We start from the raw sequence: 17,212 nt of genomic DNA on the forward strand, positions 1-17,212 counted from the left end.
TTATTTCCAGCAAGAATGAGTTGACTTACTATGCATGTGTGATGGTGAAAAAAATAGCCCTTAGAATTCTATTTTGTCTCATTAATTTTGACATAAATTTTAAGAGTGTAGAGTCATAAAGCATAGATTAGGTGTCACTCTGCATTGATCCTTTAAAGAAAAGGAAGCTGATTATTCTAGGTTTATTTCACTAGGAAATTATTTGCCTGGATTACTTCAACGCTTAATTAAATTGTCATATAACACATATAAAGTAACAAATAAAATAGCCTTTTGCTGTGCGTCTACATTAATTTTATCGTGTTAGCTGCCTAACTTAAACTTTCTCAGTGCCAATTAAGTGTTATATTGGAATACATTTAAAATATTTAAATTCCTTCTTATATTGCAATCTCATTAAACTTTTAATTTTCTTTTTGTTGTAATTAGCATTTGGGGAGTTCAATATTTTTAATAGCCTCTCTGTAATTTATGTTTTATATTACTCTACTTGTTTGTCATGAGGTCAGTGGAGCAACTTCTGATTTTCCTAGTGGAAAACACAGTTTATGAAAGATTTTGTTAGCTTTGTTTCCTAGGAAGAATGTACAAGGTTTTTGGACTTTCTTTGTTCTGATTCCCCACACATCTCATGCCTGAAAGCAATAATCTGATAAAAAGGAATACATTGTACTGATAATTAAATTGCAAACAACAGACCCTGGAATATTTTCTGTCCATGGCAGCATGAGTCCTCCAAGATGACATCCAGTCACAGTACAGAAGTTAGAACAAGTTGGGGACTGTTTCCAACACAGCTTGTTGCCACTGTTTTGGAGGCTAAGAAAGTTCAGCTTTACCAGATAGTATTGTCTAAACCAGACTTTCACAGTCAGACAGGAAGAGAGTCCCACGTATTCTTCATGTCTAAAGTGTTACCTAAAATGCAAGTCCAGTCCTCAAGCAGGAATGTGGCAATATATGATGTGTCTATGTGGCTTGGATTTCAGGGCAGTACAGAAATAATACTTCAACTCTGTAAGAGGTCACTCACCAGACCAGAGCACATTCCAGGTTCTCCTCGTCTCCAAATATTCAACAGCCCAGGCAACATGTTCCTCTGGTGTCAGACATGGTTTGTTCTCAGGGGCATCTCAGTCTTGTCTGAAGTCGTCCTCCCCTGTAAGGCAGTCTTGAGCCTGGTGCCATTAAAAGGTGTAAAATTAAGCTCTGAAATGAAGGTCAAGCTTCTTATTCCCTCTCCTCAAGTAATAACTCTTTGGAAAAATTTGTGAAGCTTAATGTTTCTAGAGTACTTTGAGATCATTGGCTTTAACTGATGCTATTATTACAGAGGCAACCCTATGAATATATGGCTGTATTTTTCAAAAGCAGGTAGGCACAAGTCCAAATTAACATAAGAGCCAAAGGACTTCTTGTTCTAATTTACAAGGCAAACATCTAGAGAAACCTGTTTGTTTTGTGGTTGGGTGTTTTGTTTGTTTGTTTTAAATGTATTATGTCTCTTTCCCTTCCGGTCATCATTATTGTATGTAAGCACTCTTAATTTGAAGTTAATAAGAGGATAATGATATGGCACAGGCTGCAGAGCATCACAAGGAGCTTGATAGTGCTGGAATATCAGTTTCTTTTTCTCATTGCTTGTAGTTTACAGTTCACACACCTGCCTGACAAGAAGCTTACACAAAGTTCTAGGGAAGAATTCTGCCAGATACAACAAGAAATAAAAAATCCTTACCTTTGATTACCCTTTAAATTGCCTTTGATTCATAAAGAGGTTGATATGATAATATGAAAAGACACACTGGAAGTGTCCATGCTCAAGACTAAGGAGTTACAATCCATAGCTGAATCCTACACATTCAGTCTGTCCATGAAACGTGGACTTCAGGGATGGGAGGTCTTGATCCCCACTTGGACCTGAGCCATGTAACCTTGCAGTTTCTAGATGTTTGCAGTGTGGCAATTGCAGTAAATTGTTATTGACCTTGTTAACCACAGTCCCAATCTCTTCAAATAGAAGCTACACGAACACCTCTCATATGGTGTGTTTCACACAAAAATGCCAAGTAGAGTAAAACAGTATCTTATTGCCACGCTGGCCATGCAGTACCAGCATCCAAGAAAAAAACACTCGTACTCCAGCACTATAAGTGGGATACAGATTGATGTGGGGCACAAGTTGGTATGTTGATGGTAATTTCTAGGAACTAGACGTGCTATTCTTTTAATAGTAATTTCTAGGAATCAGAAACTGCTACTACAAATAAGGCTCAAAAGTGTGATTTTTTAAATTTGAAAATTCTGAATTATTTGTCCTGAGATAGGACTCATTTGAATTGTGTTTCAACAGGTTCACCACATTTTAGGTTTGACCTCATGAATGGAATCTTCCCCATGTTGTGGCTAAAGTACTGTTGGCACTGAGGGGAAGCGGCAAGCTCTGAACTCTCAGAAAAACAAACATTTCCATCTCTTTGATAATATCACTCTGTTAAAGGGAAACTTTCAACCGTTGTGTCTCTATATATGTATGATGCATTTTTCTCCTGAGAATGTCTTATATTGTGTGTGCACAAAATGGTACTAACACCTATGGCACACACTGTACGTTTTGCTGCTACCTCAGACTTCTGAAACTTTAACTATAACTCAGCATCCTTGGGTCGTCTTTCAAGAGATAAAAGAATATGCTAGTCTTTGTTCTCAGTTAGAAACTTTCAATATTCAGCTATGCTAAAGATTTCTGGTTTGGGTTTGTTTTCCTTTCTTATTCCAGACTCTTTTAAAGACTTACACTGCCAGGACCATCTACTGGTCCGTTAGTAAGGATTATTTTACTTACACTTGTTTATAAGCATAGTTTTGGATGCAGAATTGCAAAAGCATAGTTTTTCAGTGAAAAAAAGTAAAATAAAAAAGGAGGGCCAATTATGGGCAGAACTTGATCCACTAAGCAGCAAAACCACTGGGGTGTCTTAACAAAGCAAATCCCCTACCCAGGGAACTGTCTAACAGTCTTTTCCACCAGAGCAGACCTTATCCAATTGGGAAGTTCTTTTGAAATACATTGAGTAACCTCCCTCCCCCTGCCTGAAGAAGCTTATTGGTAGCTCTGAGATGGCAGGATCAGGGGCCAGGAAATATTCCTGTCATTGTTACAACCCAGCTGCAAAGGTTTAATATAACTAATGGCAGCAGGCGGTTTCTAATACCGAAAGGTCACTGGGTCACAGGAAGCCAACTGGCCCTACTGTATCCTTGCAGCTCACAATTATTATTATCTATTATTGTTCTCTATTTATAATAAGTACAGTAAAATCTTCAAAAAAAATAACCTATCCAGAGATGCAGGAATCTTTTCCAGAAATAAAATATGAAATCTCAGTTAAAACCAGAAGCTGCTCCTAATCAGCAAGCCAAAAAAGACATAGTCAACTACAACAGAATGCAGTCGAGACCATGCCTACATTTCACACAAATGTTGGACCTTAATGTGGCATTTTCTGAAATTCTGGCTAAAAAGACAGACCACAAACAGTTCCTTGGAGTCCCTCATATTTAATCTGACCTCCAGTAACAACTTTCTTTTCTGTTTTACAAGGTTGCCTATTCTTTTGCTGCCAGATTGCATTCTGGGTTGCCTTTAAGATGTAGTTTAACACACTATTCCCTATGGTGCTCTGGTCCCAAGGGCACAAAAGAACAGAATACAGCAACTGAATCTGATTTCATTTTGAAGCTGACTTCTTTATATTGCTGTTGTGAGATTATTGAGCAGCAGCTGGGGATTCAACAAAAACCTCAGAGGTCAAATTTCAGTAGGTAAACACAGGTGCTAAATTCAGGCATCTTATTTTGTCTCCACTATGTATTCAGTCAAGAAGGCCCAGCTAATATTTACATGTATCCTTTGCAGGACTGGTGTGACTGGGTACCAGAAAGATGACAGCATTATAATCCAATGTCTGCTATCTGACCAGTAGCTTCTAATATATGCTGAACAGAAGAAAATGTGATGCCATTTTGAAGTGTGTATAGAAATGTCATTTGAAAAGAGGAGAAACTGTACAAATCTGGTCTTTGGGAATGAGAAGCCAAAAAAGACTCCAACCCATGCTGACAGTTGTACCACTTCTCACTCCAGTCTGGTCAACCTTTGGTCAGCCCTTACTACTATCAAAGGAAATAGAAGAGATCTAACAATATCAATTAGGAAATCCAATTTTCATTCATAACTGTGTTTACTCTGATTATTCGTGCATGAGTACAAAGTTTATGTATAAAAAGTGGTGATAATTTGTGTAACAAGTTTCACAAAAAGATGCCTGTGTTGTATGAAATGCTCGTAACCATTTTTTTTTTCCAGCTTGCTTGCTGTTGAGTTTGCTGAATTTCTCTTTGTTTTGATATTATGGCAAAGTAGAGGAGCTGGTTTCTGTACCAATTACGCTATGTCTCTTTGTATTTACCCTCTGAATCAGCACAACACTTAAGATCTGTTTTGAACACTTCCACATGAATATAAAAAAAAAAAATAAAATCCTAAATAATTTTTAATGAAACTTTCAAAGTTCACAAACTTGCTCTGAAATAACTGTCAAGGGTTTGTGTACTCAATAGCACATTAAATAGAAATTGCAGAAATGTTATTAGAAGGAAACTGAATGCTGCAGTGGGATTCCTGCGTTATGGCTGAGGCATATTTGAAAATTTCCTATAGCTTTCGGTTCAAGAAAAATGCTCATCTATGAAAACTATTCCCAAATATTTTCACTGTTACTTCAGTGGTCTTGATGAGAAGGACTGTCTTTCACAACATTCTAATAACATATGTTTTATGGCATCCAACACTGCGAAGTCTTGATCTCACTTCTGGCATTTACGCACTAGTTTAATATACAAAACAAATCATCCAAGGAAGTGAAATTGCAATTTTGGTAACCTTTTCCGCGAAAGATGAAAAGTGTCAAAATGCATCATTAAGGTCAACACTTCAATATTTGTTTCTTTACTAAACCAATATAAAACTTAACATTTATTTCCTATTATCATCCTCTTTCCACAACATATTGCTGTTGTTTCAGGCTTTGTAACTATATGAAGCCATCTCAGCTCCAAATGTCTTTTAACATATATGTATTCTTTGCTGGTTCAAATTAGTTGTCCCCCAAACATATAATAATTTTAATAATATTATTTGACCATCTCTGATTTAGGGAAAACTCTTCTTCCTAGTCTGTTTTTATTCTTGAATGGTTCTTCCAGAAAATACATAAGTGCCAGTGAAAAGTGAGTTTGGAATTGCACGTGCCACTTGGAGATGAACATCAAATGGACGGTGTTAACAGAGCTGAGAGGTGCAACCTTTCAGCAACTGAATGAGGCGATCAACCAGCTGCTGGCAGAGCAGCTCCTGGTCTGGTAGTATTCCAAATGTACCCTTTTCATTTGCTAGAGATCATCCGAATGTCATTCTCAGACAGAATTTGCGCCAGTGTTTCGCCAGATTTCTGAGGGGAATAAATTGTTCTTGGTTTGCTTTTTAGCTTCTCATTCCTCTTGACAGGGCAATGTTCATTCAATGGCAATGTGATATTACCTTACCCAGGTGTAAATAATCAAGTTTCTTCATTTTTGTTGTGTGTGGTGTTTTTGGGGGTTGGTTTGTTGGTTTTGTTTTGTTTTGTTTGTTTTTTGGTTTTTTTCACAACTGATTTCAAAATTAAACAATTTCAATGTTGGAAAACTGTTGTTTCATCTCTGATTTTAACATTTAGCATGCTACAATTGCATTAAAAAAACCTCAAATATCCAAAAGTGTTTGCTGATGTATTCACAAGACAGAAATTTGAACATCCTTCTGATTTTTACCTCTCAGTGAGGAATTCTTATTTCTTTCTTATTTTTCCTTCTTCTTTCTTAGTTTTTAACTGGTGCTTTTGCTTTCTTTGTGTCTCCTCTTCGTTGCCACAGGTGGCTTTCTGGAGATGGAAGCACAGTCAGACCTGTTCCTGAGAAGCTGTTGACACAATCTGTTTACCTTACCACAAGCAGGACTTGTTTGTACTGAGTGAATATTGATTCATACTCAACTCCAGCATAAGCCTCAATTTTAAAAGACACTGAACATTCATAATTTAAGTCAAGGATTCAAGAAAAACAAATCAAAACAAAACCAAATACAATTAGCAAATATTTTGCAGTGGTAGAGATTCATCAGTCAATGTTGAGAATTGTGCATTTACAGTTGAAATTAGTTATGTACCAGTAATCAGAATGCAAAGCAAGATATGTTATAGGTAAAAAAAGAAGCATCAAAGTTATGCACAACTAAGATTTGTCCCTGTGTTTCTGTATTTAATACAGATTTGAACAAGGCCAGGACAGGCAAGATCATTGAAAAGATAAAACACGTGAAGATACTAAGAGTAGTTGCTCTTTTATAAGGCAATTTTGTAAAAAAAAACTCTTTACAGGATAGCCCTGACAGTCTAGATGAATATACCCAGAGCTAGAATAGGAAATTTAATGTCCCGTGACATAAATTTAACTACATCAGGGATGAATTTGGGTGAACAGAATGCATTAAGATAAAATAATTCCCAAAGTAAGGTGAGTCAAACTGGTATAAATAAATTAACAGAAATAGACAAATTCGGTATTCTTACAGGTTCGGTGACTGTGGTAGTGGAGAAGTAATAGTCCTGAAAAAGGTGAGTAGGATGCTTGAAAGGAACAGGGTCCACTTGTAAGAATAAGCATGTTTCAATACACCCAGTTAAGACTGTGTGCAGAAGACAATGTCCAATTTCAGATAACTCGTTGCATTTAAGAAATTAAGTGGGCAACTCTATAAGGTTGTCCTCCCCCAACCCACCCCATCCCCATTTATTGACCTAAATAAATAAAAAATAGATTTTCAGGAGCTATTTATTCATGGGAAATCTCTTGTATGATTTGCCCTGCACAGTCAAGACTTACTGTGTCTGCCTGAGAAAAAAGGAGGACTTAGAGGCACATGTTACCTGTCACATGGATGTGCAGAGCCAGCATTGGTGCTGTACATACCTTCACGGCCAGTAGTTAAAGGAAAATTGTGAAAGTAGGATCTGGCTCCCACCACTACTGAGTGTAGATCCTTTGGTTTCATTAGAAGAAACATGAATTGTCAAAAGACCATTGAATACATCATAACAGGAACGAAATGGGAAAACACTTGGAGTCTTTGGTAGACAGTCACGTATTGAAAATAATTATTAAATAACTTTTGGGAGAAGAGACTCTGAAGAATATGGAAGTCTTTTGCTATGGCTGGCAGGACAAGCTTCTCACATGTCAGCTCCTAGAAATCTGTCCCCAACTTACATGAGCCATTTATTTTTAAAACGGTAAAGCCAATTTTTAGAAATATTCTGACTCAGCTAAGGTGAGGGACAATATGCAAAGAGTTATTTTCTTTCACTTTTTTTTTTTTCCTTCTTTCTTCCACCTGACATTTGTAAACAACTTCGTGTATTTATCTATATAGAAATTTTAGTGCAGAAAGCCATTAGAACAGTGTCAAGGGGGAACTCAATAAGGATATGATGGTGCCTTTTATACCATGTTTGATAAGTATACAATTAAGACAAGCAGTTTTGTTCAGATTTGGTCCAATTAAACTTTTGTGAGGTTTCAGGTCATTTAAAGCTAATGCCATTTTTTAAGTCTTATTTCCGCTTTTCATCCTTTGTAATATTGAATATGTGTTAGCAAAAGCAGGTTTAGGCAGTTTCAGTGTAAGAAACCTCTGAGACAGCCCGAAACAAGACATAAAGTACAGATCACAATAATTTAACAACTACTTTCATTCCCCACAGAAACACGTAAAAAAATAAGGTGGATCATAAAAATAATTTCAGGGAGGTGTTGTTGCAAACCAGTTTCCTCCATGCTAAATGAAGATCCAGAGATACTGTTTCTACTGGTTGCATCTGTTCATACTGTATCCCTTTCTGTAACTATCCCAGAAAAGAAGAAACGGAGTTATTATGCTTGATTAATCACAGAAGCCATTGTCATGATCTTACACATTGGAAGTGTATCCTGCCTTTGGGAGAATGATAAAATGCTGGTCAGAAATTTTTCTTTTTCTTTCTTTTTTTTTTTCCCACAAGAAGTATACCTTGGGAAAAAAAAAAAACAATCTAGGAAAAATTGTTCTGGAAACTCACCAAAAAAAATCCAACCAAACAAAACCAAAACAAAACAAAGAAAAAAACAAAACATCAAAGTCCTGGTGACCCGAGGTTTCAGCTCTGTATGATGTACTTAACATACCTGGGCATTGTATTTCACACAGAAGGCCCAGCCTACAGAAAAAGGAAAAAAAAAAAAAAAAAGAAAAGACCATGATTTCTACACTGCGTAAGGACTATTTTAATATGTTTTTAAAAGTTGTGTGCAAAATCATGAGAAAAAATATTTCTCCTTTTGTGTGTTGAAGCATTTCTTTATTGAAGACAGGCAACTCTTTCATAATTTCTCAGAGACGTGGAAACTTTCTTTTTTAAGTAACAGTTACTCTAGAAAGCTGGTTTCAGGTATGAAAAATGTACTCAGAAAATTTGCCAATGATTAATTTAATATAATTTATTTGTGAAATGTGCCACTGCAACATAATCTTCATGTAAGACATCAATGCATTTGAGATTTTGAGAATACTTAATAGAAAGCTAAATACTGTCTACAGGAAGCTCTGTAACATTTGAGACATCAGAGTAAGTCTATAAATAAATGAAATTTCATGTTGAGGATGACTTGACATTTTACAAATGTCTATTTGTCACCATCAACTTTCCTTTAAGACTTTCCAAGTCCTACAAATTGCAAAAGGCAGCCAAGAATTAGTTCAATATCTCTTCATTGCCATCAAACAAATGACTGTATTTTCATTTGAAAAAAAACCTCTTGTCAGTTTTATTCCATTTTAAGAATGATAAAACATTATACCTGTAGACTGTTTCCATTTAAATTGTCTTTGTTTCCAGACTCACTGCTGTATATCTGGTTGAAAACCTGATGAAGATGAGTCTTGGGTCTCAGAGACTAATATGAAATGTGGAATTTTTCACAACACCTCGATGACATTTCAAAACTAATGTCTCCAAATCTTTCTTGATATGAACCAACAAAACAGTGAAGAATATTTATATTACATTGCACACATCCCTCCTGACCCTTCTACAAAGCAAACATACGGCTATGAACAACGTAGCTGGAAGCTGGGCATTAGTCACCCCTCTAAGCATAAGTGATCTCATTCATACTAGCTGTCCTAGAATATTTCAGACTTCTGTGTGTGCTAGTAGACATAACACTTGACCTACATGACACCTGTATGCTGCAAGATCAACAGCTGAAAACCACACAAGATGACACAGACTCACAGAATGATTTGAGTTGGAGCAGGGACATCTTCACCCAGATCAGGCTGCTCAGAGCTCCGTCCAGCCTGGCCTTGGATGTCTCCAGGGATGGGGCATCCACCACCTCTTCTGTTCCACTGTTTCACCACCCTCATTATAAAAATTCCTTCTTCTTATTTAGCCTGAATCTCCTCTCCTTTAGTTTAAAACCATCACTCTTGCCCTAATGCAACAGACCATACTAAAACGTCTGTTCCCATCTTTCTTATAGCCTCCTTTTAAGCACTGAAAGGCCACAATAAGATGTCCCCAGAGCCTTCTCTTCTTCAGACTGAACAAACCCAACTCTTTCAGCCCATTCTCATTGGAGAGGTGTTGCAACCCTCTGATAATTGTTCAGACCCTCACACCCTTTGGGTGATGCAAGACAGCTGAAAAAACATTCAAATACAAGGGATGAATAAGTTACAAAAATAGAAACCTTTCTATCACTCTAAAATGTTTTTTGGTAGACTTTGGAGAGTAGTGTAGTAATTCATATCTGAAGAGGAAGCCAAGAAGCAAAAAAGAATCTGTGAAGGTGTTTGCGTCCCATCAGGGAGCAAATCTCAGTGGTGAATTTGACTCCTTGAGAAAACATCTTATCTAAAGAAATGTTAGAGCATGAGCAATCAGATTGTGAACTGCTGCACAAAACACCCAGAACTGCTGCTTGCATTGTCAGCTTGAGTGGAGAGATACTGAAGTGCCTGCATTTTCTCCTTGACCGTAGAACCAAATCAGGCTTTCATTGTGCTACATTCACAGAGACAGTCACCAAGGGTCAGCACTTGCAACAAAAGGAACCCAAAACGTTCACCACTTAAGGCTCTCATGCTGCTAATATGCAAGTATATACTGATGCCTGCAAATGAATAGCCCCATTGAATTAGAGCATGTCTTTCTGCAAGAAAGGAGGTCCAAGATTTTGGAGGACATGTAAGAAATGGTGTGACAAAAGTACTCAAATGTACAGGAAAGCAGAAGCTCTTATACATCCATCAATGCAAAGGGCACACCAAGTAGGTATTCAATTAATCGCAATAACCTTGCTACTATAGTCCTGTTGATTTCTTCTCCTTCCCAAGATTACTTGCTACATCTATCAGTCTGATGTAGCACAACTGTGTTTCCATTGTATTTGTATTTTTTCTCACATGGGAATGCTGGCATTCATGCCAGGTGACCACTTTTGCAGCAGTGATCTGCGTAGATGAGTTTGATTGTAGAGGAATATCTACAGTAGAAGGCAAATGCCACTCAGAAGCCCAAGATGACTATTAAACAAATGGTTTTGTCAATTTGGAGAAAGCATTTATTCTGAACTTTCCCATTTTCACACAGGCTGACTGCATGAATTCTACTGTAAAGGCGCACTTTAAAAACCTTCCTGGCTTCCAAGAGAGAGATTTCAGAAAAGTAGTGATATTATTTTTTCTCTCTATTTAATTTCTTTCTGCTGCAGTGTGTTTCCTCCTATTTACGTGCCCTCCTCTTTAAATGGGTTCACAGGTCATACACAGACAAGATCGGATCACACAGAGAAACCCAGTTATTAGAAATCCCTACACTACTTCTTCCACAGGCTTTTCACACAAGTTCCAACATTTTCCAAACTGTTTTCTATTTTTATTTTTCTTTTTATTTTTATTTTATTTTATTTTATTTTATTTTATTTTATTTTATTTTATTTTATTTTGCATTTCCTTTTTCTTTTCCTTTTTCTCTTTCTTTTTCTTCTTCTTTTTCTTCTTCTTTTTCTTTTTTCTTTTTCTTTTTCTTTTTTTTTTTTTCTTTTTCCTATTCTTTCCCAGTAGGAAGAAAGAGTCCTCAGGTTCTTTTATGTATCACTCCCTGGTTTTTTTCTCTGCTTTTTTTCCATCCACGCAGGGATCTCCCAGGACAGGAGTTAAACTTGAAACAGCATATTGTATTTTTTTTTATTTTTAAACAGAATGTATCTTTTTAAAAATCTGAATAGGAAAACCATGTCTTATTGCAGCATCAGTGCACAAACGGGATTGTGGGACTAAGTTATTCTTTGCTGCTCAAACTCTCAGTGAAATGTCTGTTCACAACTTTTGGCTGCGGAAATTTTAATGTCTAAATAAAAAGGTATATTAGGGTTACCAAAAATGAGAGTGAGGTCACTTTTTTGCTGTTACTGTGTAGCATTTGTGAATTGCTGAGTGGTGATGATTTTTCTTTAATGTGAAGTGCACTGCTGGATGCTCTGGATAAGGTGTTTGATTATGCTAAATCTTATGGTGAAAGCATTCATAAATGTATGAAAAAGCCAAAAATGCAGTACTGTCACTTTGCAGAAATCATTTCCTTGCACTTACAACTAGTTATCCACACATACAGGACTGGTTGGAAAAATGAAATCTGAATGGATAAATTTATTTTGCTGGATAATTGTGAAACATGTAGGAAGAAATGAACAGATTATCCCAAATCATTTCCTCAGCCTAGAAACAAAGACTCAAAAAATTGAAGTGCTTTATGTTAAAAAACAACAATAAAAATAAAATATTTCATACTTTAAATTGAATTTTGAGTAATTCTCTTGGCTTGGTTCATTCCCTTTACCCATCTCAAAAGAAAACTAAGTTAGATAATTTCAAGAGCCCCACTTCAAGCACAGAAACAAATCTGTTTAATGCTCGGAGAAGAATATCTTGCTAACTACACAGCCCTACAAGAAATGGAAAGAGCACAGAATGGTCATTTTTATGCCACCTTCTCTTAATCTCCTAGGAAGAAGTGGGTGAGAAACCAGCAACTAGTAACTGGAGACTTGATTTCAAAGAGCAAGGAGGGTGGCACACTAGTTATTTATGGTTTAAGCTGCATTCAATTACAGCTTCAAAAGCAATAATGAAAGAAGCTACAGGAGAATTTTCATAAACATTATACAGTCTAACCGAACATGATGGAAAATACAATTTTCATCACATGGAAAGTGCTAGAATTTCAACATCTGGGTTGAAAGGTTTCTTCCTCCACTTTGAAATGGTGCAAATCATTAATATTTGACTTCATATGATTAGAAACAAAAGTAAAATCATAATAGAAAGATCTGAATTATCATTAAAAGTGTAACAAAATAAGTCGAATGGTTCATTAAATAACTACACAAGATGAATTCTTCTTTGCCAGTAACTACAATGAAGTTTAAAACTCACTTGCTTTTATAGTCAATATTCTAAGATTTAGCAAATATTTGTGCTAGTCTGGACACTATAGACATTATCTTTTTAAAACTGCCAACAAAACCTGGAAGCTTGCTGAAAATGCACTGGAGACTTTTAATATGGCTATATTAATGTATTTTTTTAAAAAATATTTTAAATTACAAATGAGTCTTCTAAATATTATGTTAATGTAAATAACAGGTGGACATAAATAAATGTAATGCAAAATCACGGACATATTGACATTTCCAGAATTTGAAAATTCTTTTAGGAGAAATTTAATCAGACTATCTGTCTACAAACCGTGATGCTCACCTGTGCTGAGAAATAAAAGATGTTAATGATATTTGTTCCTTCTTGCTTCAACTGGCTTAGCATAGAAAAACAGAGAAAGCAGAAGTACTCAACTAATAGCAGAGAACCATCAAAATGCACATATGTACTTACATATGTATATACAAACAATAATGAATATATATTAGATAGATAGATAGATAGATAGATAGATAGATAGATAGATAGATAGATAGATAGATGATAGATAGATACATAGATACATAGATACATAGATACATAGATACATAGATACATAGATACATAGATACATAGATACATAGATAGATAGATACATAGATAGATAGATAGATAGATAGATAGATAGATAGAATCACGGTGGGAAATATAGTCTGTTACTAAGGATCTCAGGGCTATGAGAGGAAGTTTAAACCAAAGTTGAAAGCTCAGACACAAAATCCTTCTATTGAAATTGTGACTGATTCGTTGGACTCCTTTTGGAACTGTAATAAGAAAGTTTAAACAATTTTTTGAGTCACATTTCCATTTAGGGTAGTTCATATCAGCGCAGAATAAAATATTGTCTTCAACCTCTGTTTCCACCTGTACCTGCAGAAGAGGCAATATTTGTCATTTTCCTAATGAGGACCTCATTTCTAAATCCACTTAAACTATCTGTTGCCTCATACAACATTTAGTCTACTACTGGTCCTTCTGAAGTGCATTGCTCTCATATCTTCTTGAAAGATATGTAACTCTTGAACACATACTGATCAGGATAACTCCCTAGCCTCTGAAAGCACTCAATGTTTCTCTTTTTCACCTTTTTAAAATTTGTAGGTCATGTTTCTTTTTGACATTCAGTATCAAATTTTATCATTATATTAGCCAGATTCAGGTAATCAGCCTTACTGGCCTTTTTGTATGTCTGTAAATATGAAGGATAACACTGAAAAATCTGCTGGAGATTTTTGTTATATTTGTTGGTTGTAATAATGTCTAATAGAAAAATATTAGTAGGAATTTAGCGTCATTTACCCTTTCTGCTTCATTTTGGTTTGGTTTGGTTTGCTTTACTTTGGGTTTCTTTTTGGTTTGTGAAGTTTTTTGTGTGTTTTAATTACCATTTTGGTTTTCTTCAGCATTTACATTGCTTAGTGGTTTAGGTCCTTATTTACACTATAACAGAAGATACGCATATTTTGCATTAATTTCCAGTGATGAAAAATACTCCATTTCTAAAGTGTGATGAAAATCCTACCAATAGCTGTAATAACAAACTAAGGTGCTCACTGTCTCTAACAAAAGAAGAATGAGAGAAGGATGCAGGGCAGCGAGACCTAGGAATTTACTCTTTCAGTAGTCCACTCAGAGTATTTCAATATTTCTTTCCTTATCCATAACTGCCTCCTGTCTATGGTTATTATAGAAGTTTGCACTTATTAAAGGAAAGTCCTTATTGTTTGCTGACTGATATTTTTGCTGATATGTTACTTTCAACAGGAATTTCTCCTTTGTCTCCAAATTCAATGGCTATGAGACAATTTTTTTCCACATGTCCATCCTTTATTCTGTTAAATTTTACCCCCTTGTAATTCAAGATCAAAGATAAGCTATATTGTTTGGTTTCTGGTTGTTTTTGTGGGGGATTTTTTTGTTGTTGTTGTCATTGTTTTGGTATGATTTCTTTTCTTTTCTCTCTAGGGCCAGCTCTGCAGTACAAAGAAAACATTATCAAACCCCTTTTCATCTTGTTACACTAAATCCACTAAATGATTCAGATGAAGAATATTAATAGAGGAGATGTTACATACATACACAGAGCAATCATAGATTTATCTCTTCTTTCAAGCAGTCACAACATAAGAATTGGAAACAGAACTGTACTTCTCTTTTTCTTTTTATTGTAACTGTTAAAACCACGGAATTCAGACTGAACTATAAAGCAAATCAAAAGCATTGTTTCAAATCAAATGAATATAATTCAGTGTGTCAACACCAGGCTTTGAATATTTTCTTGCTCCATCCTTACTTTGAAAATCAATCTGTTTCTATGCACTGAGCAAATTCATCCTCTTTTTTGAGTGCGGTTGTAAAACTTGGTTTCTTACAATAGTCTGTTCAATACAGAAGATTGCTTGCATGCTCTTACTTTTACTTTCATCTTAGCCTTCCAGGATGAAGTAAAGAGAACAAAGACAAAAAGGAAAACATCAAAGCCAGTATCTGCGAAACCGGACTAGAAGTATACAATAAACATAGTCTGCAAACAGAGACGTCCCACTTCATCTATTCATTGTGAATCTTCATCATCTTCCAGTGTCTAACACTGCTCTAAGTTTCCCCTGGTATGTTGTGTCTTATTTAAAGTAAAAGCTCTTTGGGGTTAAAATGTCAAGAGTAGAAGTGACGTGCCTATGTCACCACATAAAGAACAATAATTTGTGTTCAATGCACTGAATCACAATCCATTCAACCATTTCAAAATACGTAAGAACACTACAGTCAGACTGGGCAAATCATATAAATTTACATGAAAAAAAACAACAAGTGCTTTAATTTCTGTTAATATTGTAATGCATCTTTTGCTTCCGCATAATAGCGATGTGACTGGCTTCATTAGGATAGTAAGAAAGTACACCGTGAAGATTTCTCACTTCAGGGAAGGGAACAAATGACTCTTTTGCATGTGTTTTGTGACCTCAGTTGCATAAGTGGTTGATGCCTTTTAGCATCTGGAATTTAAAATACAGATGTGTTAACATCTGGCCCTGACGTATCAGCCACCACTGCCACAATCCCTCCATAAATCTCAAAGGTTTTTATTCCCTAAGTGTGTGGGTAACATGTTCCCCTAACAGCTCAGCTGTAAGGTTAATATTTCCTAACTGTGGCAACACGTCTACAGGGATGTGGACTGAAACCACTAATTTAAGTCGCACAGGCCACAGAGCTTTCAGGAGACATCTTTGCTATTATATCACTCACTTGAACTGGTATTGAACTACGTTACCGGGAGATTAAAAGGCTGCTGATGATCCTCAGAGCCCCATGAGACCTTCTACACTAACATTCATTTGTACAACAGCTAGTTTCCTATGTTTTTACAGCAAGCTAAAGGATGGCATTGAAACCTGTGCCATCTGCAGCTATGCATCTAAGCAATGGCTGCTTTATTTCTCAGTACTATAAAGTATATTAGAAATATGAAGCTATACTCACCACAACCAGCTTTGGATTTAGATAAAAATACACCAGCTGGGACGGTAAGTAGCATGAATCAGGCATTTTACAGGGTAGCACATGTATCCTCTATCACTTTCATAGACACTTTCCTGATATTAATGTCAAATTATACAAACATGTTTTCTAAGCCTGGTTGCATTTCTGACTTTCAGTCATCATCATCATCTTATTAACATACTTCAAGCATTTTTTCCCAATTTTTCTGTGACGGAGAGAGGCAGGAAAGTTTTCTTCTCATACCTTCAAGATGCTTTTAATCTCTGTCTGCAGGTAATATGTTCCCTCTGGTGATGTGTATCTGGTTGTCTCTGAAGGTAGGTCTTTATCTAACTCTTTTTTATGCCTCCTTGAGTCACAACATGCTTTTTCCACTTTTCTTTTGGGTAAACACACTTACTTTCTCTCCTTAGTTTGCACATATTAGCCTTTCTCTAACCTAATTTCTTTAACTTACATATTCCAATTTTTCAGCTTTTTTCCACAATAAATTTTATTAGTTTAATTCTCTGTTTTATTCTCTCTCCTCTCCTATAGGCTTCTGTAGTTGTGACTTACTGAAGGTAGAGAGATCTGCAGGAATAATACACAGCAGTTCTCTTTCTCCTCCCATGTTTCTCAGCACTCATACAACCTTCTTGAAGACGAGTTCTTAATATTGTAAATGAAGATGTACTCAACTCCCTCCATCCCCCAGATTTCCCAGGGGGGCCAGAACCAACCCACAGGATTTGTCAGCTCGGATACAGACACTTACTGCAACCCCCTTTACCTGAATAGTGGGTCATGATCCAAACCATATCAGAAAGAAACACTTTCTGGATGACACTGTTAATCATATAATTATGTTTAGGTAGTCCTGTAAGGAGCAGGGAGTTTGACCTGATGATCCTTATGCATCTCTTCCAACTTGAGTTATTCTATGATTCTATGGCTGCTTCTTGTGGTCTTCAAGGTTTCACCTCCCAGTTTCTCCACACACTTCAGTGCTGTTGAGTGCAAATGCCTTCTCCAGTTTCTGGATTGAAT

Source organism: Patagioenas fasciata, chromosome 2 (genome assembly GCF_037038585.1).
Source record: "Patagioenas fasciata isolate bPatFas1 chromosome 2, bPatFas1.hap1, whole genome shotgun sequence".
NCBI classification, from domain to species: domain Eukaryota; kingdom Metazoa; phylum Chordata; class Aves; order Columbiformes; family Columbidae; genus Patagioenas; species Patagioenas fasciata.